The sequence below is a fragment of the Micromys minutus genome (assembly GCF_963924665.1).
Source record: "Micromys minutus genome assembly, chromosome: 5".
In the NCBI taxonomy this organism is placed as follows: Eukaryota; Metazoa; Chordata; class Mammalia; order Rodentia; family Muridae; genus Micromys; species Micromys minutus.
The window spans coordinates 61866558-61889923 of NC_137974.1; the positions used below are offsets into that span (position 1 = coordinate 61866558).

General features: G+C 36.2%; 1 pseudogene across 1 annotated transcript; it reads left to right on the forward strand.

Moving 5' to 3' along the window:
• Positions 1-11259: 11259 nt before the first annotated feature.
• On the forward strand, positions 11260-22781 carry LOC308421166 (triosephosphate isomerase-like; annotated as a pseudogene). The gene is made up of 2 exons: positions 11260-11278; positions 22000-22781. The product of its transcript is annotated as a triosephosphate isomerase-like (transcript).
• The last annotated feature ends 585 nt before the right edge of the window (positions 22782-23366 follow it).

Genomic DNA, 23366 nt, shown 5'->3' on the forward strand with positions numbered 1-23366 from the left:
GCAAATAGAGATGCTAATCCTGGAACATCATGAGTGCATGTTCATTTGACATCTTACTTTACTGAGCAAATTGAGACTCACTCAAAATTTCCATATATGATCATGTAATATTTAAATGTTATTATTATTAGAGTAACAGTCAAGAGACTGTAAGTATGAATTGTCCCAATTATTCCTGCTAACCAATCTTTCTGATGGTCCCAAATATACTTACAGAGAAACACTGGTTTACATTTCTACATACAACGTGCATCTATTGGTAGTTTTTGCTTTATTTGTTGAAGTTAGGACATCTAAGGCAAAGGAGCTTAGGACTAGATGGAATATTTCTGAGTCTTTGAATATTACCACATACCTCTTCCATACTGAGTGACAGCAGCTGTTTCACTCAGTTCTCATTGTCTGCCCAGGAGTGAGCACCTGAACAGTTATAAATAGAATGACTTCACGTGACCCATCACAGCCCTCATCCCTTACATAAATAAGCAGAGACCTACAGAGGCGATGTGACTTTCCCAAGATCATGCACTTGCTTCACTGCAGAACTGAACTTAAGCTTTAGTTTTTCTTATGGCACAACCTCAGCACTGCTATCTATTAGAGTCCATGGGTTATACAGGGGCTTTACCTACAGTATCCTTAAGGATAACTGTGGCCTTTTAATGCATTTGCCTGTGCATTTATGTTATTACTACCACCTTCTTACAGGTATGGAATTGCTTTTTACATAAACAGAAAATGAGCAACATCCTCAATACTCTGGGAAATTCTACTAAACAACTAGAAGTATTTCTCATTTTCTCAATACAATGTTTTTATGAATTGTTTGAGAATTTCATATGATGTCATTTGGTTATATTCACCACGAGGTGCTCCCTCAACTTCTTTCAGGTCTGTCTCCCACCTCTACCCAAAATTGATTCCCCCCATTTTTGTAGTTTTGTTTTAATAACCTACATGCTTACTCCAATTCATGATGCCCAATAAACTTATGGGTATGGAACTATCTACCTACCTTTAGCCACATCCTTAAAGGAAACTGACTATCCCTTCTCCAGTGATTATCAGCTGTTCCTCAGGAGTTGGGCTTGTCAGTTATTCCTACAAAACTCGATTATTTCCAAAACTTTGGCTCAATTCATTTACCAGTGATATATGGATAAAGCACATACAAAGCACATCCATTATATGAGGTGCTTGCATAGTTTTGGCATAGTAATCCCTGTAAACTACCTAGCCACAGAGGTACTAGAATGTTGATAGGTTTGATCCAGGAAGTGTCTGTGCAGGCCAGTTCCTGAGCCCAGTGATCTTGTCATGTCCAGAGACAGCATTTTAGTCCTTTCTTCCCTATCCCTTATCTCTTTAGGTATTTCAACCCCCTCTTCTGAGATGGTCACTGACAGCTCTGAGAGCTGACATAGTCTCCCATTTGTGGATGACCATTCCACCAACCCTGGCTCAGCGCTTTGCTAAGTCCTCATTTTCTGTATTAGCTACTGCCTACTTCACAAAAGAACTCCTCCCATGAGATCTAAGAAATGCTTTAGGGTATGGGTGGAGATGTACATACTTTAGGAACAGTTTTGATACTATGTACATTGGGAAAAATTACTCTAGTGATATTAATCTTCCTCTGTTTAAAATGCTGAATTCACGGTCAACTATTTCAGGATAGGAACACTTCTTGTCAACAGCAAAAAAAAAAAAAAAAAAAAAAAAAAGACATTTCTTACTTAGCTTGCTCTATTTTATCTCAGTGTGGATGCGACAATGTCATTCTAATGTCTTTTATTAATAATTGTCCATAGTTTATCATTCTCATTAAATATTCCTGATATTTGCCAAACCATGGAACTGCGTAAAATTAACACAGAGACAACAGTTCTCAGGATTGTACTACTATTTGTGGGACTTAATATACTCTTCTGTTTATGTTGGTCACCTTAAAGATAACTAATTACTTCAGTAGTTTATATGCATTTAGTTTCTACTGTATCTAGATATTTTACAGAGACTAAGAATATACCAAAATTACACAAACACCATATACAATGGCTGTTGTGGTAAATAAACATATGATTTTTTTGTTAAAAAAGGTTTTGAAAAAGGTGAAAATTTTGTACTAGTCACCCACTCACATAAAGATCATGACCACGAATGTGGAGGTTTGTAAGTTTTCTGTAATCTGAAACTTAACAGTTTTCTGAATTATCATACAACACTTTTTGGGGTAATTTTCTTTTGCTTTGAGTTTTGAAATTTGTTTTTATTTATATTCATAAGGGTTAACATCAGTTTTATGCAGCTCAGTTCAACTTCTTAACAAGAACTACTAGATGGTAAAAATTTAATTAAAAATCATTAGTTTGTCTGCCTGTGAGGCTACTGTTTACCGTGACCTCTCGTTGCACACTGAAGGGCTCCACATCATTCTCTTGGTATTAGTTAAATTAAATATGTCTAAGTACATCAGCTTGTTTTAGCACTGCACTTGAACCCACTGGTCATGGAAGACTAAGACAGAGCGTTCCAGAAGTTGGTGGGTTTGGATCTCTCTCTCTCTCTCTCTCTCTCTCTTTCTCTCTCTCTCTCTCTCTCTCTCTCTCTCTCTCTCTCTCTCTCTCTCTCTCTCTCTTCCTCTCGCTCTCTTTTTTTTTGTTAATTGCCTTTAATCTTTTCCCAGAGTCCAGTCACCATTGCCCTCTCATTGAGCCCTCCAACAGTTCCCCACCTCATTCCTACTTCCCAAGAGGATCTCCCCATCTCCCCATACCCCCATATCCTGCCAGGCCTCCCCATTCCCTGAGGCCTCAAGTCTCTCAAGGGCTAGGACCATCTTCTCTCACTGAGGCCAGACCAGGAAGTTCTCTGCTGTATGTGTGTGAAAATGCATGTGTTTCACATTAGAGGAAATGGAAAGCGCTTATCAGAGTACATATTATTTTCTTGTGAAATGCTAACTACTTTATGAAATGGACAATTTTGTCTATAAGAAGGCTCATCTTGTGCTATTTTTACAAAAATATTATTAACCTTTTTTAAATGTAGGACACATGAACTGTGACAATAAACTATAGTGTTCTTAATTTTCTACAATATAGCCATCGCTCCTGCATTGAATGAACGCCAGTTCTTTTTTCAGTTGAGAAGAAAGCTAGACTTTTAAGCTTCATATAGCCGAGATTCACAGCATGAACACAGAGGTTACTTATTGCCCAAATGAACATGGACATGGTTGGGAAGAGAAAAAGTTGTTCTGGTACTTTCTAGCCTGAAAAAATAATAGGACAAAACAAATGTAGAATGAGCTATTTATTACTTGGCATGCCAGAAATGAAAACCAGCTCCTACATTTTAGAAGCCTACTCTTTGCCAGAACAAATAAATTTGTGAATAATAAAATATGCCACATGTATTTGTGTGGTGACAGTGTCATATGATGCTCTTATCTGAAATTTCTATTTTTTTTTTCATGGTGACACCGCAGGGATTAAAGTTCCCTAACCACAAAGTTGGGGTGAGATAAAGATGCTCTTTCTGACTACTAAGTGCTGGATATGTATGTGAGTCCCGGTACTGTATGCCTGTTCGATGCTTTTCTCTCTGCATCTCAACTAAGACATTTTCTCTTTATGACTTCCTTTTTGAAAGATTGAGTGCTGCCTTCTAAGTGGAATGCACAGTCTTATCAGAAATCTTTTAGCAACCTAACTGGTCTCTAAATCACATCTGTGGTGTTTATTAATCCCAAAGACTGCTTCAGTTATTTTAGGATGAAGTTTTTTCTCCTCTTCCTCCTCTTCCTCCTCTTCTTCCTTTTTCTCTTCCTTCTATTCCTCCCTCTACCCCTCTGTTGTTGCTCAGTTTCCTTCCTTTCTCCTTTGGTATTCTAGCCTAACACTAATGTAGATCCAGCTGGTTATAGTTTTTAGCTAAGAAGTTGAGAACAGGAAAACTTTGACTAAATATAACCATAGTCAAAATTGCCAGACAGCTGTGTTTAAATGAAAGGTTCAACTCTTCATTTTTTTCCCTAGACCTATGATATTTTGGGTTGCTTTTTTATAAAACGTGTGTGTGTGTGTGTGTGTGTGTGTGTGTGTGTGTGTGTGCATGCCTATTTAAGAGCAACTGGCATTGGGTAAATAATAATCTGAGTTTCCAATAGTTCTTTGTTTTGTGTTCAATGTTTGGTTTTAAGTGACTCTTTTACTTGTCTATTAAACAAAAAAAAACTCATTTGCATTTGGATGTTATTTGCTTTATTCTTTTCAGTTAAACATGGAAATTGGTTGTCATTATTGACCATAGAAGAATTAGATGGAAAACTTATGTCATTTTTCTAAAGCATAAATGTCACTTCAACTTTCTAGTTATATTATCTTTGCTCTGCACTGCCAGCTGTGTATGCATTTTAGTACCTCGTTTTTGTAATAATGTCAGTTCTTTTTTAACAAACTAATTTCCCCAATTTATTTCACACTGTGCTTTAGAATTTGATTTACTTCAGTTCTCCCCTATGTGGAACATCAATGACACGTTATAAAACACAGGAGAAGAATTCTCCTAAGGCAAGGGGATGTGATTTCATGCTAAAATAAGAAACAAGACTTTAAACCTCCATTTAGTGAAGTCTTTCCTTTGCTGCCTCTGAGAAGGGATGATGATCACTGACCTAAGCCTGAGTATCCTCTGTAAGATCTTAAACTTTTTTAGTCTAGTCTCGTTCTTGTATTAGAGGCTCCTATTGTTAATGCCTGTCAAGGATCCTTTGCCCTCTGCTTTTTTCTATTTTTAATCTTTTCTTCCAGAGCTTTCCCCTCGCCTCTATAGATGGTAGCTGTAGCTCTGACCTAAATTCTAGCTTTACATATGCAGATGTTGCTAAATGTATTTTTGTTGGGTGCTGTGAAGTTAGAAAACTTAACACCCGAGGTTTTATTTATTTTTTATGATTATATGAATTGTTAAAGAAGAGAAAAAGCTCCAGGGTGCTTGCTCAAGTTCTTACCTGTAGGAACGCCTGTGCAGGAAGCTAGTTCATATGACATTTTAAGCTGAAACATCTATGCTCTGCACTTCTAATGCTGTAGGGCTGTAAATACATCTGGACATTGTTGCGTTTCCAATGAAAACATTTAAAGATTATTTATTGTGTGTGGGGGGGTAGGGCATGTTGCAGCAAAAGGGTGGAGGTCAGAGGAAGGACAACTTTGATAGTGATTTCTTTCCTTTTACTACCTGGATCTTGTAGATCGAATTGAGGTCAGTAGGCTTAGAGACAGGTACCTTACTAAACTGAGCTATCTTACAAATTCTTCTTCCAACTTTCTAATCATTTTTTCATGAAGGAAGTGCAAATCATCCTAGCTTAGGAAAGAGGATGATTCAGTTGTGTCAATGGTGTTTATATCACTGATGTTCTCCAAATCTTCAGAACTTGTCCTCTTGCAAAACAGGCTCTATTCACCCTGGACATAATACTACTGACTCCATTCTTTTTTCTACTCTAGAAGCTCGACTGCTTGTATACCTCATCTATATGGAAAATGAAGCTTGTTTTCCTTTATATCTGTTTTATTTTATTTAGTGAACTTACCTCAGTGCTCATTATTGTAGTATACTTCAGGGTTTCTTTCTTCTAATGATCACACAACATTCAGTGTACATTTGTGTGTGTGTGTGTGTGTGTGTGTGTGTGTTCATCTGTGTGTTTGTGTATGTGTATGTTTGTGTGATTTTTACCTACCCATTCATTAGCTGATGGTCATCTAGATTGCCTCTATCCCATGTCTATTAATGAATAATGCCACAAGAAATCTGGGAGCCCAGGTGTCTTATTGAGATCCCAATTTCAATTCTCTGCAGTATATGTATACAGCAGAAATGCTCACTTCATAAATCTACTTTTATTTCATTTGTGAGGGACTTTTCTACTGTGTACATTAGAGACAGCACTATTTCTCAGTCTCTCAAGACTGCATAAGTGTTTCACTTTATTTCTATCTGTTTTGTCAAGTGTTTTCTGAGACACCAAAAAATAATATGTTTTATGCATATGGTATGATATTTTATTATAGCTTTTCATTGTGAATGTAAACATTAAAACTGAAGTATGCATGTGTGTGTGTGTGTGTGTGTGTGTGTTCTTAAATAGTGAGCATTTGTCTGAGGTGAAGAGTTAGACACCCTTTCTTCTAGCACTTCTGTACCCCACATTATTGTTTTCTGTGCTAACCTTACTGAATAAAGGAAAGTCAGAAATTATTTTATCTGCCTAATTGCAGATTTATGGCTCACTGAATTTTACAATTCTTAGTCTCTGTTCTACTCAGCCTCCGGGATCCAGCCTCCTACTCTCAAAATGTTTGAGATCAGCTTTACTGGTTTCTACAGAAGTGGAAACCATGCCAAATATATGTGTCTTTTTCGATGTAGCTTAACTTACTTAACATGATGATCACAGGTTTCAACCACATCATCATAGATAACAAGATTTCTTTCTTTCTTTTTTTTTTTTTTGTGGCTGAATCAAATTTAATCATGTCTTGGTCATGTGAGGCATACACACTTGGTTTTGTCAGAAGACCATACACTGCCATTTGTTTTCATTGATTTCATTTATTTTCACATGTCTTCCTTGTTCTTGTCACAGATAAAACCAATAAAGCAAACAGGGTAGCCTACCTGATGGGCCAGAAGTCCAGATATGGGATTGACAAACAAAGCAAAGGGATGATCTCACAAATGCATAGAAGGGAAATCTGAGAAGCACTAAGATTGAAAGAAGGAACACAAAATTAATAGAGATGATACTTCGTTGAATCTGAGGGTCAGAGACAGACCTCTATGAAAAGAAGCTAATTGATTTAATGTCTGAAAGATGTGTACAGGTGGGAAAGGTTAGGCAGTCATGAAGAAAAATATGGAGACTGACAGCATGACCTTTTCAGGAATCACCAGAAAGGGAGGCCCTTGGTCCTGTGAAGGCTCGATGCCTCAGTGTAGGGGAAATGACAGGGTGGGGAGGCTGGAGGAAGGAGTGGGTGGGTGCGGGAGCACCCTCATAGAAGTAGGGGTAGGGAGATGAGATAGGAGGTCTCTGGAGGGGAAACCGGGAAAGTGGGTAACATTTGAAATGTAAATAAAGAAAATATCCAATAAAAGGAAAGAAATAAAAAAAGAAAGTGTAAGCCAAATAAACCCTTTCCTCCTTCTCCTCCTCCTTCTCCTCCAACAAAATAAATAAAAACAAACAAAAAAAAAAACCAAACAAACAAAAACAGAGTTCATATAGGAGATCACATTCTTCTATAGGAGTGTAGTCAAAGAAAGATAGGTTGTAGAAGAAGGCACTGGAGTAAAAGGAGATGGGTGATTTAATTACAATACAAAGAGTATTATATATATATATATATATATATGTATGTATTGGGTGAGATATAGAGTAGTACATCTTTATTTTAGCTTTTATTTTTTGCTTCTAATAACAATAAGTTATCGAGACAGTACATAGAGAAAAAGAAGTAGCCAGCACACAAAGCTGGCATATATGTTACAGATGGAAAAATAAAGATATCTTTAAGATTTAAGAATGAGATTTATTTTAAAAAATGAATGGGGGTAGTAGGGAGGGAGACAACCGACTTCCAGCTGAAACCTTTTTCTATTCCCACAAACACAGTAGTGTTCTCCCTTGCTGAGTTTGGGCAGTTCTATAAGAGAAGTGGGTTTAGAGGCAAAATGATAAATTCAGTCTGCTGGGCTTGAGTTTCCTTGAGGGCATTCTGTCTGGGAAGAGTTGATTGGATGTACTTGTCTGGATTCAGAAGAAAGATCTTGACTGATGGTGATGATGCAGGGGTCATAGATCATCCAAGGACCTTTGTGTTAGGAGTTAATGGAGAGATCACTAAGGCAGAGCATGTAGACCCAGACAGAGATGGGACTTTGAGAATTCTAAGTATTCAGCACAGGCAAAGGATACTTAGAAACAGACAAGGGCAATGAATGGATTCTTCTTCTTTTTCCTCTTTCTTGCCATCTTCTTCTTCCTCTTCTTCCTCTGTATCCTCCACTTCCTACTCCTCCTCTTTTGAAGCTGTTGTTGCTATCATTTTGATTGTAAAAGCTAACTTAACTATTACATTTTTTTTTTCTCCAGAGACGCTTGATGGCTCTGTTTTTCTTTAGAGCTGGAGAAGTCCAGTTCATACTTGCCTTCCATATGATAGGAGAGTTAGGAAATCTATGCTCCATTGTTTTGTGAGTTACAGAAAATATCTCAGTTCACAAGCTTGACTAGAAAAATAAGTATCTAAATCATTGTTTCATAATTTGCCTAAGCATCTTTCATCTTCTTTCAATGTGAAAATCTTACTGGCATTAGGATTTTTAAATTATTTATTTTATATGTTGAGATTTTAATATTTTTACATCATGTTTCTTTTTTTTTTCCTCCAAACACTCCCAAATCCTTTGCATTCTCTTTTGAATTCATAGGCACTTCTTTTCATTAGTGCTTGTTAAATACATATATCTATACATAAATTCATATAGATACATAATACATTTCTAAATATATAAATACAATCTTATCAGTCTGTATAGTGTTACTTTTATGTATGTTATGACTTTGTAATTATTAGACATCTATTTTTATGTTAATGTAAAATACCTTCCAGAGACTTCCTGAATATCCTATAATAAATATTTACTTTTTATGTTTTCATTATTACAAAAAAACAGGTAAAATGTTAAGTTTAGCATGTGAGACAAAAACTTATTAATATTTTTTTGTGTAAATTTATCCCCAGGCATTTGCATTTTAATTAAAAGATAAATATTGTTTTAATAAAAAGAAGAGATTTTAGAATATAAGTTATAGTTAAAAACTTCTTTTTAGAATTAATCTATGTTTTCAGCTATCACCCAGTTCGTTAATAGTCTTGATTGATTTTCAAGTAAAAACTAAACTGTAGGATCTGCTTGTTGGAAAATCTATAGATAAAATATGTTCATTGTCATTCAAATTTTATGTTTTCTCTAAACAAACTTCTGTATTTCTGTTTCTATTCTTCTAAAGTGTTCCCCCACAGAGTTGTACCAGAACTGTTATGTGGTTCAAGGACATATCATTAGAACAGTTTTAAACCACCAAGTTTTTGGACAAAGAAAATTAAAACAACATTAGGAATACAAACCAAATTTCTCTTGAGGTCTCACTTCTGCCCGCTGGGTCTCACCTTGATTCTCCTTGTGTCTTCCAACCTCAATTACACTTCATTAAGACAATTGCTATACAACCAGCCTCTGAATTGTTATAACTCTCCTTGAGATGCTTTCTGGAGCTCCAGTAAGTGCTTTGTGTTGCTGTTTAGCTTTTTGCCATCTGTGCGATCATCTTGACATCCATTGACAGACAGAGGAGAAAATTCAAGGCCATACAGGAGTGAAAGAAGTCAATAGAAATGAAGTTTCCTCCAGTGGTTTGAGATAAATCCAATGGTGACTAGAAATCAGACTTCTGTTTTTTGTCTGCAAGTTTCTCCAGTTGTTAAGATTATCTAATAATTATTGTCTGACAAAACACTCTGTAAACCCATAGCCACAACTGAATACATTTCATGGTTTAAATATAAAAAGTAGCAATCAACTCTGAAAAAAAAATCACATTGAACTGAGTGTCAGGAGGCAAGTGCTAAACTCATATTAATCTAAGTGGGCATATGAGAAATGCTACATTTTACCACCTTGACAGTTTGGTACCCAAGCATCAATTTTCTGCATCTTTTTCATTTGCCTGAATTCTTCTCTCTCATAATATAATCTCTATACATATTAATTATTTTGGCACTGTACCCTGCAATGTGTGCTATTTTAAACATGTGGATGAGCTATATAAATCCCAACACTTAGAAAATGGAAGCCAAAATGGAGCATTTGAGGAGTTCCAGGCCAGTCTACTTTACATTAAAAATCTATTTCAAAGAATATCAGTTATATAAAGCTTTGCCAGGATGGGCATTCTCTACAAAATGTGGATGATTTTTACAAAGATAATGATCTTGTGAGAGTTAACATATGCTAAATGAAAAGAATATTTAAAATTTATTTCTAGTTATTATTAATGATGTTGGCACATGCGGGGATAAGCCTGTGGTGCTAAAAAGACTATGTAGAGATGTTGACTTTAAATTCATTGAATTTCTTTAATGAAACTATAAAGAGAAGCCAGACTTACTTGAGGGATTGTTTGTATAACAATAAATTAAGATTCAACATTGTGCTTTATGAATATTACTAATACATAGAATTCTTTGAATATGTTCAAGGTTCAATATTACAGTTGCAGTTTGGTATCCTTAGAATAAAGGACAAGGTAATGAGTTTCTCTGTGTCCTTACATTACCTCATGGAGAAATCACTGCATGAATGCTCTTGTCAGCTCAAAGGCCAGGAAAGTCACCATGACCCATTTGTTCTGGGGTGTGTACACCAGCTGGTGCATGATTTAATATGAGACATCACAGTTATACAATTCCTGAAGACCCAAAACAGTCCTGTATGGTAACAATTCTTCAGGCTGATCTTGTTTATACATTCACAGATTTAGGCCACAGAATAAGGCATCGCTTCACAATAATGCTTAAAGATAATCCTTTATGAGAATTTAGTACACATTTCTGAGCCATGACCATCATTTGCACATAGAATCTTAAGGGAAAGATTGGTTGCAGGAGGAGTACAGCCTGAAGTTAAGTTTTGCATTTCATACTCAGTTCTGCTAGTAACTGTGTGCTATGTGTTTTCTGTGTGTGACATATCTATTTCCTGAACTCATTACTGGAAGATGTGACACCTACAACTTTCCTAGCTAGATGCCACACACTTATTGGCGAAGGTAAGTACAGAAAGCCAAACTCATAATTTAGTTACTACCCAAGAAGGGATGATAAAATTGAAATTTAGTTAAGTAATTAATACAATCCACACAGGTGATCAGAATCTTATGAACCAAAAGGAAGTCATTAATGATGATAAAATTGAAGAGTCAATTGTAAGTGTACAATGCATTCTTTTCTTCTTAGCATTTGAGAATTCTAACAGTGTATCTTTGGCTCTTTTTTGAAATAAATAGGATCTCATACCACTTAAATAGCAGCAGAAACAAGCTGATTAGAGGAAAACATTTTATTCTTCATTTCATATGTATAATTTAAACTAAAAGTATGCATATAAGATGTAGAAGTCGAGATGGAACTTATTGAAAGGTGTAAGAGAAGTACAGGAGAGAGAGGGACCAAGAAGAGAAGGATACTGTGGAGGGAATATGAAGTAAGCACACATGTAACAATGCTGCAATGAAATTCGGGACTTTATACAATGAATGTATTCCAAATAAGTCTTAGCGAACACTAAAAATAAATGACCTAAAATGACATTCTATAAGACTATTTGTCTTCTTTAACGGGTATAATTAGTTACTCCTCTATTGCTATGATAAAATACCATGACCAAGACAACTTAGAGAAGAAAGTGCTTATTTGGGTCTGCGCTTTCACAGGGGTAAAAATCCATCATGGTGAGGAAGCATGGTAATAGGAGGATGGCATGGCATCACGCATAGGAAGCAAAGAGCGCACATGTTGAAATATAAGCTAGAAGCAGAGAAAATTAACTGAAAGTGACTTGAGGTTTGTAAATCTCAATGCCCACCTAAATAGATGAAATGAATTAGAGAGGAGTTAAGAGAAAGGACTTAAGGAATTAAAAGGGTTTTCAACCCCATAGGAAGAACAACAGTATCAACCAACCAGAACCCCCAGAGCTTCCAGGGACTAAATAACCAACCAAAGAGTACACATGGAGGGACCAATGGCTCCAGTTACATATATAGCAGAGGATGGCCTTTTCAGGCTTCAATATGAGGAGATGCCCTTGGTCCTGTGTAGGGGAATGCCAGAGTAGGGAGGTGGGAGTGAGTGGATGGGTAGGGGGGCACCCTAATAGAAGAAGAGGGAGAAATGGGGTAGGGGGTTTTTGTAAGGGAAACTGGGAAAATGGATAAGATTTGAAATATAAATAAAAATATCCAATGAAAAGAATATTACAAAGGGCAAACTAAAATAAAATAAGATAATAAAAACACAATACCTGCTCAGTAGTACATGCCATATTAACTTTCTTAGATATCAGTGTTACAATATAAGAAACATAAAATCCTATAGTCAGGAAGAGAAGTTGGGAATAATTAGTTTTCTCAAGAAATTACAAGGTAACTTGTTTTCCCATTTGTTGCAGTACCATCTTGTGATATAGGACCTTGGGGGTGAGAAAGGGACTTGAGAGCAGATACACATTGAAACTGTCCCTTATCCCTCATCTTAGCAACCTCTCATAAGTTCTATGCTTTCATCAAATCTTTCTTCAGAATACATACCCAGTATTTTGTGACAAATAAGACAGGGAATTACTTTTAGCAGGAAATGGAGTCCTCCGGGTTGAAATGCGTTGGTACCAACCCGAGTCATTTGTTCTCCACTGGCTGAGACTAAGAAGGCTTCAACACTATAACATTACTGCTGAGCTGGCATACTTACAACACAAGGTATATGTCAAGTGATTCATAGTACAAGAAACCATGATATTCTTCTAAAACCTTCTCAGAGCAGGCCTTCTTGAATGACAGATTTTTGGAGAAGAAGAATATGACCTCTAGATATATTTTATATCATATATAAATAATAAATGAAAACTAAGAATATTTAAAGGCTTTCAAAGAAATTTTGCTTTCTGCATAAACATTTACACTTACCCTATCAGATACTCAATTATAAATTTTAATTATTTTTAGTTGACTTAAAGTTTGTGCATGTTAATGAAGGTAATATGAAATGTTTAATGAATATATACATTGTAGAATATTCAATTCAGGTTAAGTATATTTTTTCCCAAAATATTTACTACTTATTAAAGATGGAAAGACTCAAAATCATTAAGGGTTATCTTTAAAAATGTATAGACTATGAGTCCTGGTAATTGGTAGAATGATTATATGACACATATTAGAATTATTTCATAAATCATTGTATTTATCAATTGCTCTTAGCAAGGTCCTACTTTCCAACATAATAAATATTGATACTTTATTTTAATATAATATTTTAATTTTGTTGAAATTTTCATAAGTTTAGACATTGCATCCTCAAACTCTCTCCCTTGCATCCCATGTTTGATATTAGTAACTCTCAGTCTAGTAAGTACTTCCAAAGGTACATGTGTATGGTCATCTACTGGAGTTTGAGAACATCCCAACTGTGCTGTTCCCATAGGAGAATCATTCTTCCAGCCTCAGCATCTAGAAACTGCTAACAGCTCCTCCATCAGTCATAGAGGACCTTCAGTGGTCTCTTCCTTAACCAAGATGGAATTTGGACTGATTTGACCTGATGTAGAACTTTCTCATGCAGGTGCAAATAATCTCTATTGCATTGACTCATGGTCTTCCAATAGGGTCAAAACACAGATATAGCTAAAAACTATAGTTTATTAAAATCCACAGTAATTATTATGGCAAGTATATTAAAGATTTCCTTGCAGGGGTGAGTGACAAAAATTAAAGTATTGATAAAAATGGATCTAATTTGACAAATAACTTAAGCTTGAATATTCATTTTGAAAGTATGATGCTTCTCTAGTAATAAAGTAGATAAGTGGATTTCATCCTGTGTCTGTCTTTCTTATAGCTGATGTTATTACAGAGACCCCAGTAATGGAGAATGAGAAGAAAATGATTGGTATTTTTTTAATACCATTTCTTTATAGAAGAGGAAGTAATGCCATGATTACTGACTAAAATTCATAAGCAAGAGATCAATATTATTATTTTATTGATCATAAAGGACATCATGACCATGACTTTCTAGATCTATTAAATGATCCAAAGTTGAATAATTAGGTGGGCATATTTCTTAAAAAATAGTTATAAATGAGATATAATGAAGTTAACATAAGCATAGAGAAAATACAATCACTGCCCATTGTACAAAGGCATCAACAGTTAGTCTTCAGAGTAATGAAAATGGTTCCGAATTGACGAAAAGTGATTATGGGAAAACAATATCTAAGCTATGAAATTGCAGTGGCACTCCCTAAAAAGCCACTAACGGTAAAGCAGGATTGATTTTAAAATCATTTAACCTTTCGGTTTACTCCAGACTGCTAATAATTTAGTTGATGATTTTAGACTGGTGTGTGTGTGTGTGTGTGTGTGTGTATTTATGTATGTGTAGATGAACATCTGTACTTCTGGATGTGAAGGTCAGAAGTAAACAATTAATTTTTATTCCTCAGAAACTATTTTGTTAGTTTAAAATAAAAAAAAATTTCATCAGGCTCTGGAGCCTTGCTCTTGGGCTGATTGTCCAGCAAGCTCATGTAACTTGTCTGTCTCCCCACCACCACCCCCGGCAAGGAAATTACTTATGTGTGCCACCAAACCTAGTTTCTCCTATGGAAACTGAGGTCAAACTTAGGTTCTTGAGCTTAAGAGGGTTGCATTTTACTAATTGAGTTGTTACCTCAGCCCAAACTTGTTCTTTTTTCAGTGTGAAAAAAAGATGACATTCGAAGGACTGTTTGATTAATTGCTTAATTCTGCTGTTTTAACACAGAGTTGGAGGGTGCCACAGGCATTCTGTGTACATAGGCTGATGAACCAAGCTATTTTGACAGCACTTTACAACTCGAGGCACAAGAGGTTTAGAAACAGGCTCCTTTTGAGATCTTGATTTGCTTTTTGAAGACTTGATCAATAGGCTTGAGGTCTCTTTTATTTAATGCTTTCCCTTTTCCCACACATTATCAATACCCATCTTGCGAGGTGACAATACCCTTAATCTGGACTTTGTCCCCAAGATGACTCTTATATTCAGTCATGAACTAATATGAAATACATTTGAAAGGGCTGAGGGCTTGCTGTCTTAGGTATGCTTGGTCTGTTGAGTTGCTGAAGCAATTGACTTCTGCTCAAGGGGCCCAAATTAATATATATGCAGCTGCATTCAGACACAATGCTTCTTTAATTAAACATTTACTCTTTGCATCTTTGATAGTAGAAGAGTCAGGTTTATTCAGGATTTGGTTTTCTTGTATAAGATAATGATTGTTCTAAGCATCTACTTTTTCTATCAACCAGCCTGATTGCCAACTTTCTACCACTGATGTACTATTTGGATAGGCAACTGTTTGCGCAAATGTTTTATCTAGAACAATAGGGTCAATGGCTTTCTACATTGTATTATGAGACAGATAGTTTTTAGGTACCATAAAATATTCTGTTTATATGTTCTGTGATATAATATTCTAACCAAAACAAATTAATGAAGAAAGGATTTATTTAGATTAAGATTTAAGGTTCCAGTACATCACAGCAGGTAGTCATAGTGGCAGGAACTTGAAACTGCTGTGCACAACATTCTATGTATGAATGAGAGCTGAACTCAGCTTGCTCTTTCACTTTTATGCCTTCAAGTCCCTCACCAGGGAATAGTTCCAAACACAGTGTGCCCACCTTCTAGTCTTCCCACCTCAGTTATAACCAAGACTACCACTCATTGTCATGCCTACCAAACCATCTCCCAGGTAATCCTCAGTTCTTTCTACATGATGTGTTTGTATTTTTAAATGATACAGTTTCACACTGTCAGGAGCAAATTTGCCTTCATTAAGCATTAATTTAATGAAATTCAATAGATAGATGCCATTATCCCAGACATTCTAACTTTTTTTTTAAACTGATTTTGCATCGTCAATCTGTCTCCACCAATTTAAAACAAATTCCTTCTCTAGCTTATGGGCTTTTCTTAGTCTCCCATCACTGTGAAGAGACACCATGACACTGACAACCCTTGTAAAGAACAGTTAATTGAGGGCTGGCTTAACATTTTCAGAGGTTTATTCCATTATCAGAATGGCAGGGAGCAGGGTGGCACACAAACAGACATGGTGTTGAAATAGTAGATGAGAGTTCTACATTAGGATCTACAAGCAACAGGAAGAGGAAGATCCTTGGCTTGGCTCGAGCTTTTGAAACCCCAAAGCTTAGCCCCAGTGACACACTTCCTTCAAAAAGGCCACATCTACTCCACTAAGGTCATGATGCTAAATCCTTCTCAAGTAGTGCAATTCTCTGTTGGCTCTGTTTCCAAGTTTATAAAGCCAAGGGGGCAGCCATTTCTAGTCAAACCACCACAAGGCTTAAATCAGTTTTATTTTGTATTATGTTGTGCATTCACTTTTTGAATATTAAGTGTAAATTATTTATAAACATTTGCCAGTTGCATTGTAAAACAAATTTTAGCATTATGTTTCATCCCCAAGTGGTATGTATTCTGATCAACCCAGTAAAGATAGCAATTTCTTTTTTTATTTCTTTGGCTCCCTTGAATTCTTCTCTCTTACATCTTCATAAAATAGATAACAGCTAACTGCAGATGACAATTATCCTTCTGTGCTGTGCAGTACCGGAATTTCTTTCTACATAACTATGTTTTAGTATATCCAACCTCTATTTATCAATCTTTCCTCCACAAGTTAATCCAGTGTTTGAAGTTGATACTAAGGTTGACTTTTTCAGCTTCAAAATATAATGAGCTGATTGTCTTCTCTTGTCTGGTAAATGTAACTGATGTTTCTCTTCAGTTCCATCAAAATTTCAGTAAATGGCAAGGCTTTGCTTTTCCTTATTATAGAATAATATTCTATTGTGTGTATATACCACAGTTTCTGTGTCCATTTTTTGAGGAATGCTTAGATTAAGTTCATGTCTTAGCTGTTATGGATGGTCCTGTAGTAATGTAGAGATAAGTATTGCTTTGCTATGCTAATTTGTACACATACTTGTATTTTCTAATGTGATAATTTTATGTTTAGTTTCTAAAGCAGCTTCTCTACTATTCACAGTAATGAATTCACTTCCTTCCCTCTCTTTCTCTCTGTCTGTCTGTCTGTCTGTCTGTCTCTCTCTCTCTCTCTCTCTCTCTCTCTCTCTCTCTCTCTCTCTCTCTCCACCCCTTTCTTTCTCTCTCTCTCCCTCTGTGTGTGTGTTTCCTCCCCCCTACTGGCAGTATTTTAAAAAAATATTTATTTAATTAACATCCTGATCAAATCTGCCCCTCCCCTCTTTCCTCCTAGGCCCACCTTTTATCCTTGTCCCCTCCATCTACACTGCTTCCCTTTCACCTTAGAAAAGGGGCGGCTTCCTACTGATATTAACCAGCCTTGGCATATCATGCTGCTGTAAGACTATGCACATCTTCTACTGAGGCTGGGCAAGACAACCCTGTTAGTCTAACAGCAGTTTTTATTCTGCTGATTTTCCCTGCTGCTACCTGCTGTGCTTGGATTTTTTTTCCTGCCCTTTAACTCTTTAAATGACAGTGAAAGTGAACCTGATCAAGAAAACAAGACGGCACCAGGGTCACCAGAGAAGCATATCATAGGCTAACAACATCCATAAGTTTTATATCATTTTTATGTTAGTCAGTTTTACGTGACTGTAACAAAATACTTCAGATAATTTAAGAATAGAAGAGTTTACTTTGGATCATGAATTCTGGAGGTTTCATTTTGTGTTTGGTTGGTCTGATTACTGTTGGGTCTGTGATTAGGTGACACTTCATGTCAGCAAAAGGGCAGAAGTGACTAGACAGCTGCATGAAAAGAAAGGACTGACATCTCAAAGTCCTCCTTTAAGATAAGTGCCCAGTAACCTTACCTAGTCTCATCTTTCAACAGCATTGTAATATGAGCATCAAGTCTTTCCCAATAGACTTCTAGAGATCTTTTATTTTATCTAAAAAGTTCCTTCTTTTTCATGCATGCCTCATATGTGACCTATGAATGCTACCTGTTATCAGGCACTGTATTTCTCTGACTTTCGATCTTGTGTGGGAGATAGTTGGTGAAGACCTGTCCTAGTGAGGATCTTCATATTGAGTTTTCTATCAGAAGGGTCATCGGCTTGTGTCAGTTAAATTTCAACTTAGCATGATTTCTTCTTTGTGGATAATATTGCCATTTTAACAGCGTATAACTTACGTTGTACTGGTGGAGTAAGTTGTTACTTGAGTTCTAAGTTAACTTTAAATGCTAGCAACATTATTTTGTGAAATTTGGTGTTCATATTTCATGATGTAGGCAGTAGATTGGTACGTAGAGATGAGGGGTAGCTCACAGGGAAGCTATATGGGGTAGAATACTCATATATACAACATATTTGGTAGAAAAACTGAATAGGATGTATATTTAGTGTATATTTAGTACTCTTCTTACCAACTGTCTTTGAACAATTCTCCCAGCAGTTACATTTACAGAGGTTTTACTTATAAAACTAAGAGGCATTACTTACTCAATGTTTTTATAGCTCGATTTTATTGTTTTTATACTCATTGTTTTATATATGTTTCAAGGGGCCATTTTTTTATAAAGTCTAACTTCATACCATTAGCCCTGGAAATCAGAACTTCTCTTCTAATACTTCTCTCATGTTAGTTTCTAATCAAGTGTGTAGGTAATGATTCTAGCCTCTTAGGATGGTTTTAAGCACTTGGATGGTATCATTTGAACATTATACTCTGTTAATTGTAGAGAAGGAAAAATTTTGATTTGTAGTGAGGGAATTTTAAAATCCTGGCATTTGTATAGTCTTTGACTATGGCCTTCAGTTGTTTATTACATTTTTGAACTTAAATATTTAACTAATTATGAGCTTTCTCCATCCATATCAAAGGAAACCATGGATGGAGCTGGTCAACTCTATTGGTCTTCAAACTATCATCTCCTGGTTGTAAATAAAAAGGACTGGCCAGACCAAAAACCATTTACCTTGGTTTCTCTAGAAGGCTACAGTTTTGTTTAAAAGTCTCACTAGCTTAAGTTTGTTAACTCTGAATTGGAGCAGATAGGATTGGAATTATCCAGGTCTCTGAGAGGAGTATGATTTCAGTTTGATTTCTTTGTTTTTGTTTTACTACAATACCATGACATTTGAGGGTCAGGAGTGAAGAAATCTCACAAAGTTCTTTGTTAATGGGTTTCTAAATTTGAATTTTTGTACTTGGAAGCAATATGCTCTTAGATTATTGCAATGACTCTTTTGGCATGAAACTTAAACAAAAACAAAAACATGGCATGTTCACAGTGGCTGCAAATGTGTAGCTTTGGAAACATCAAACTAAACTATAATGTTTTACAATAAATTAGATATTTACAGCCTAAGGTCTGTGAGAAATTCTCCAAGACCAAATGTCAATTTGCATCCTTGCAGAGACAGAGAGAGAGAGAGAGAGATAGAGAGAGAGAGAGAGAGAGAAAGAGAGAAAGAGAGAGAGAGAGAGAGAGAGAGAGAGAGAGACAGAGAGAGAGAGAGAGAGAGAGACAGAGAGAGAGAGAGAGAGAGAGAGAGAGAGAGAGAGAAAGGTTCTAGTCAGAAACCAAACACAGAAGGTACTGTCTGAAACAATACACTTAATACTTTCCGGATATCTACAATAGAGGCTTTTTTAAAAATCAACAATATATGTGTCTATACCTAAGTCAAAAATTAAATGACCACAACACTGTGGAATTTCTTCTTGGTCCTCTGTTGTGCTCCATTATTCTGCATATCTATTTTTGTGCGAGATTATGCCATGATTATTGTGTCTTTCTAATGTAACTTGAGATTGGATAGATCATTACCTTTAGTATTGCTGTATAGATAGCTTTGCTATTGTGGACAACCTATGCCTCCGTGCAAATTTTATAATTAGGTTTTCTAGGCTTCTGAAGGCTGTTGGGATTTTGTTGGATTTATAGATTTCTCCTGGAAATATGGCCACTTTAATTTTGCATTTATTATCTACCTCAAAGTTTTCACTGCAGAGTCTTTTACATTCTTGGTAAAGTTGTTTGTTATTGTTTTGGACTGATTGTGAAGGAGATTCTTCCTGCCCATGTATTTCTTACCATCATGTTCTAGTTTTGTATTGCTTTTGTATTGTGTTTTTTTTTTCTGAAAGTTTTTTTAATGAAGTTTGAACATTTTCTGTTGAATCCCTGGGTGTCTTAACTATACAATGTATCAAATTCTAATAGGGATAAATTTACATCCTTGCTTCCAATTTGCAGGTCTTTTAAATTTTTATATTGTATAACTTAAAAGACTGAGTATATATTGAATAAGAGTGGACAAGAATCCCTTATTCTGGGGTTTAGAAAAAATGCTCTCAACTTTTCTCACATAAATTGGCTATGTGTTTGTAATACATAATTTTTTATGCAGTGACGTATGTTCCTCATACTCTTAGATTTGTTGGGGTTTTCTTATGAACATTTCTCAGCCTTTTAAAAAGCCTTCCATGCATTACTTCATATGATCTTGTGATTTCTGTCTTGAAATGTTTAAAATTTTTATTCTTTTATCTTTGTTTGTTAAAATAAAGTTTAAAAAAAAAAATAAAGACCAGCCTTCGACTGTGGTAAAAAAAAAAAAAAAGAAGAAGTCTACTAAAGTGCTGCACTAAACTTGCTGACTGATTTCTGACTGACATGTGAGTCAATCTTACATGTCTTAACTTGGTCATGGTACATGGTCTTACGGGATTCTTCCATTTGTTTGTAAGATTTTTACTGAGAATTTTTGTGCTTTGTTCATCAGGGACAATCGTCTACAGTCTTCCTTATGTTCTTATATAATTTGGTATCAGTATGACTCTGGCACTGTGGAATAAGTTTGTAAGAATTCCTTTCCTGATACATTTTAGATCAGTTTGCAACCCCATAGAAAGAAAAACAATAACCACCAACCAGTTTCTGCCCAGAACTTCTAGAGATTAAACCACCAATCAAAGAGTACACATGGGGGGGAGTGTCCTGTGAAGGCTTCAGGCCAAGGTGTAGGGGAATGCCAGGACAGGGAGGTAGGAGGGAGTGGGTGGGTAAGAGAGCACCCTAATAGAAGCAGAGAGAGGAGGTGGGATAGCGGTGTTCCAGAGGGAAAACTGGGAAAGGGCTTAACATTTGAAATGTAAATACATAAAATATCTAAAAAAGGAAAAAAATTGGTTTGAAAAGTGTTTGAAAAGCTCTTCCATGAGGATTTGGTAGATTTCAAAAACACATTGTTAGTGTCCTATACTTTTCTTTGTGTGGGGGAATTTTATTGCTTCTACTGCTTAGGGATTTACATTATTCTATTTTGAGGTGCATGATTAGGTTATTTATTTGAAAAGTCTCTCAGATTTTTTTTAGAAGCATTCACAGCTATAAATATTCCTCTTCCATTTGCTGAAGCTGTATCCAAAAGTTCCGGTAAACTATTACTTCTCTTCTATTGATTCTATCAAATTATAAATTACTCTCTAATTTTTTTCTTAATGATTCACTTATTGGATCAAAGAAGAAGTTGTTTAATATCTAAATATTTCTATATTTTCTTTTGGTATTGATTTCTATTTTCATTTCACTATGTGATAAGATACAAAAGAGATTTTGATTCTTTTATTTATTAGGATTTTATTTTAGCTTGTATTTTATTTTTGAGAAGACTCCATGGCCTTCTGAGAAAAAGGCATATTCTGATTTGTGGCATGGAAAAATATATATCCATATATGTACATATGTATGTATAGTTCATTTTATATATGATGTAGTTTAACTCTGAGCTTTATATATTTGTTTACATGGCTATATAGAAAAGAAAATGTAGTATTTAAATTGTTAGAGAGTAAGAAAGATATCTATAGACTTGGAAGCCATTGAATATGAACTTATCTTTTTTCATAATCAGCTTAGAACCTTATCTCTCATTTCCCCAGTAAAGCTACTATGGGGAGTATTACAATTACCTATTCTTAGAATTTAAAATACTATGCTATGATAATGGTGTTACCAGGAATTGGCTAAGTTCCAAGCTCTTTTCTTTTTGTCACATTGATTAATTCTGAATTATAGGTACTGACCTTCAGAGACTTGAGCTTAGCTCAACGACGCCTTCCAGGAAGTTCTTCGTTGGGGACAACTGGAAGATGAATGGGAGGAAGAAGTGCCTGCACGAACTCTTCTGCACCCTGAATGCAGCCAATGTGTTCACAGTCACCAAGGTGGTTTGTGTACTGCCCACTGTGCACATCAACTTTGCTTGGCAGAAGTGGGATTCCCAAATTACAGTGGTTACACAAAACTGCTACAAAGTTACCAATGGGGCCTTCACTGGGGAAATCAGTCCTGCCAAGATCAAAGACTTTGGAACCTCCTGGGTAGTGCTGGGGCACTTGCAAAGAAGGCACATCTTTGGGGAATCAGATGAGTTGAATGGGCAGGAAGTGAACCATGTCCTATTAGAGGGACTCGGAGTGATTGCCTACACTGGGGAAAAGTTAGACAAAAGAGAGGCTGGCATTACTGAGAAGGTTGCTTTCTAGCAAACCAAGAACATCATAGATAATGTGAAGGACTGGAACAAGGTGGTTCTGTCTTATGAGCCTGTATGGGCCATTGGAACTGGCAAGACTGCAAGCCCTCAATAGGCTCTGGAAGTACATGAAAAGCTCTGGGGATGGCTGAAATCCAATGCCTCCGATGAGGTTGTTCAGTGTACTTGGATCATTTATGAAGGTTCTATCACTGGAGAAACTTGCAAAGAGCTGGCAAGCCAGCCTGACATGATGGCTTCCTCAAGGGTGATGGCATCTCTCAAGCCTGAATTTGTGGACATCATCAATGCCAAACAATGAGTGCTGCTCATCCCCACCTACCTGCCTACACAACCTGGACTAGGTTGCCCAGAAGAACTGTTCCCACTAGTCACATACTTCTGATGACATCATCTCCCTCATCTTGTGCCCTAATCCACACTGTACCTTCCTGAGCCTTTTACACCTCCCCATAATGGTTGGGACCAGGTCAATCCCTTTATCACTTACGATGGTTAGAATCAAATATGTCACCAACATGGCTTCCTGAGGAGGGATAGGAGTAGAACTGGCTGTCTCTTTGGGCTGTAATAACTGAAGATGTCTTCCATTGATTTGGGGTGGAAACTCGTGGTTGGAACACAGGAAGTAGGCTTCATGTTACTTTGGCCTGTCACTTAAATGGCCTTGGTTCTAGCCTCACTCCCAAGCACTACTGGATGTGTGATGCAGAAATTAAGAGCCTTTGGTTCTGAATTTCAGTATTCATTGAGGCCAAGATGCTCTTACTCTAAGAGGCCTGGGATACTCTCCCTCCCCACAGTGCTGAAGCTCTTCTATCATATTTGTGTACCATCCTACGTGTAAGGGAAATAAGCACCTGAGCCAGGAAAAAAAATTCTAAAT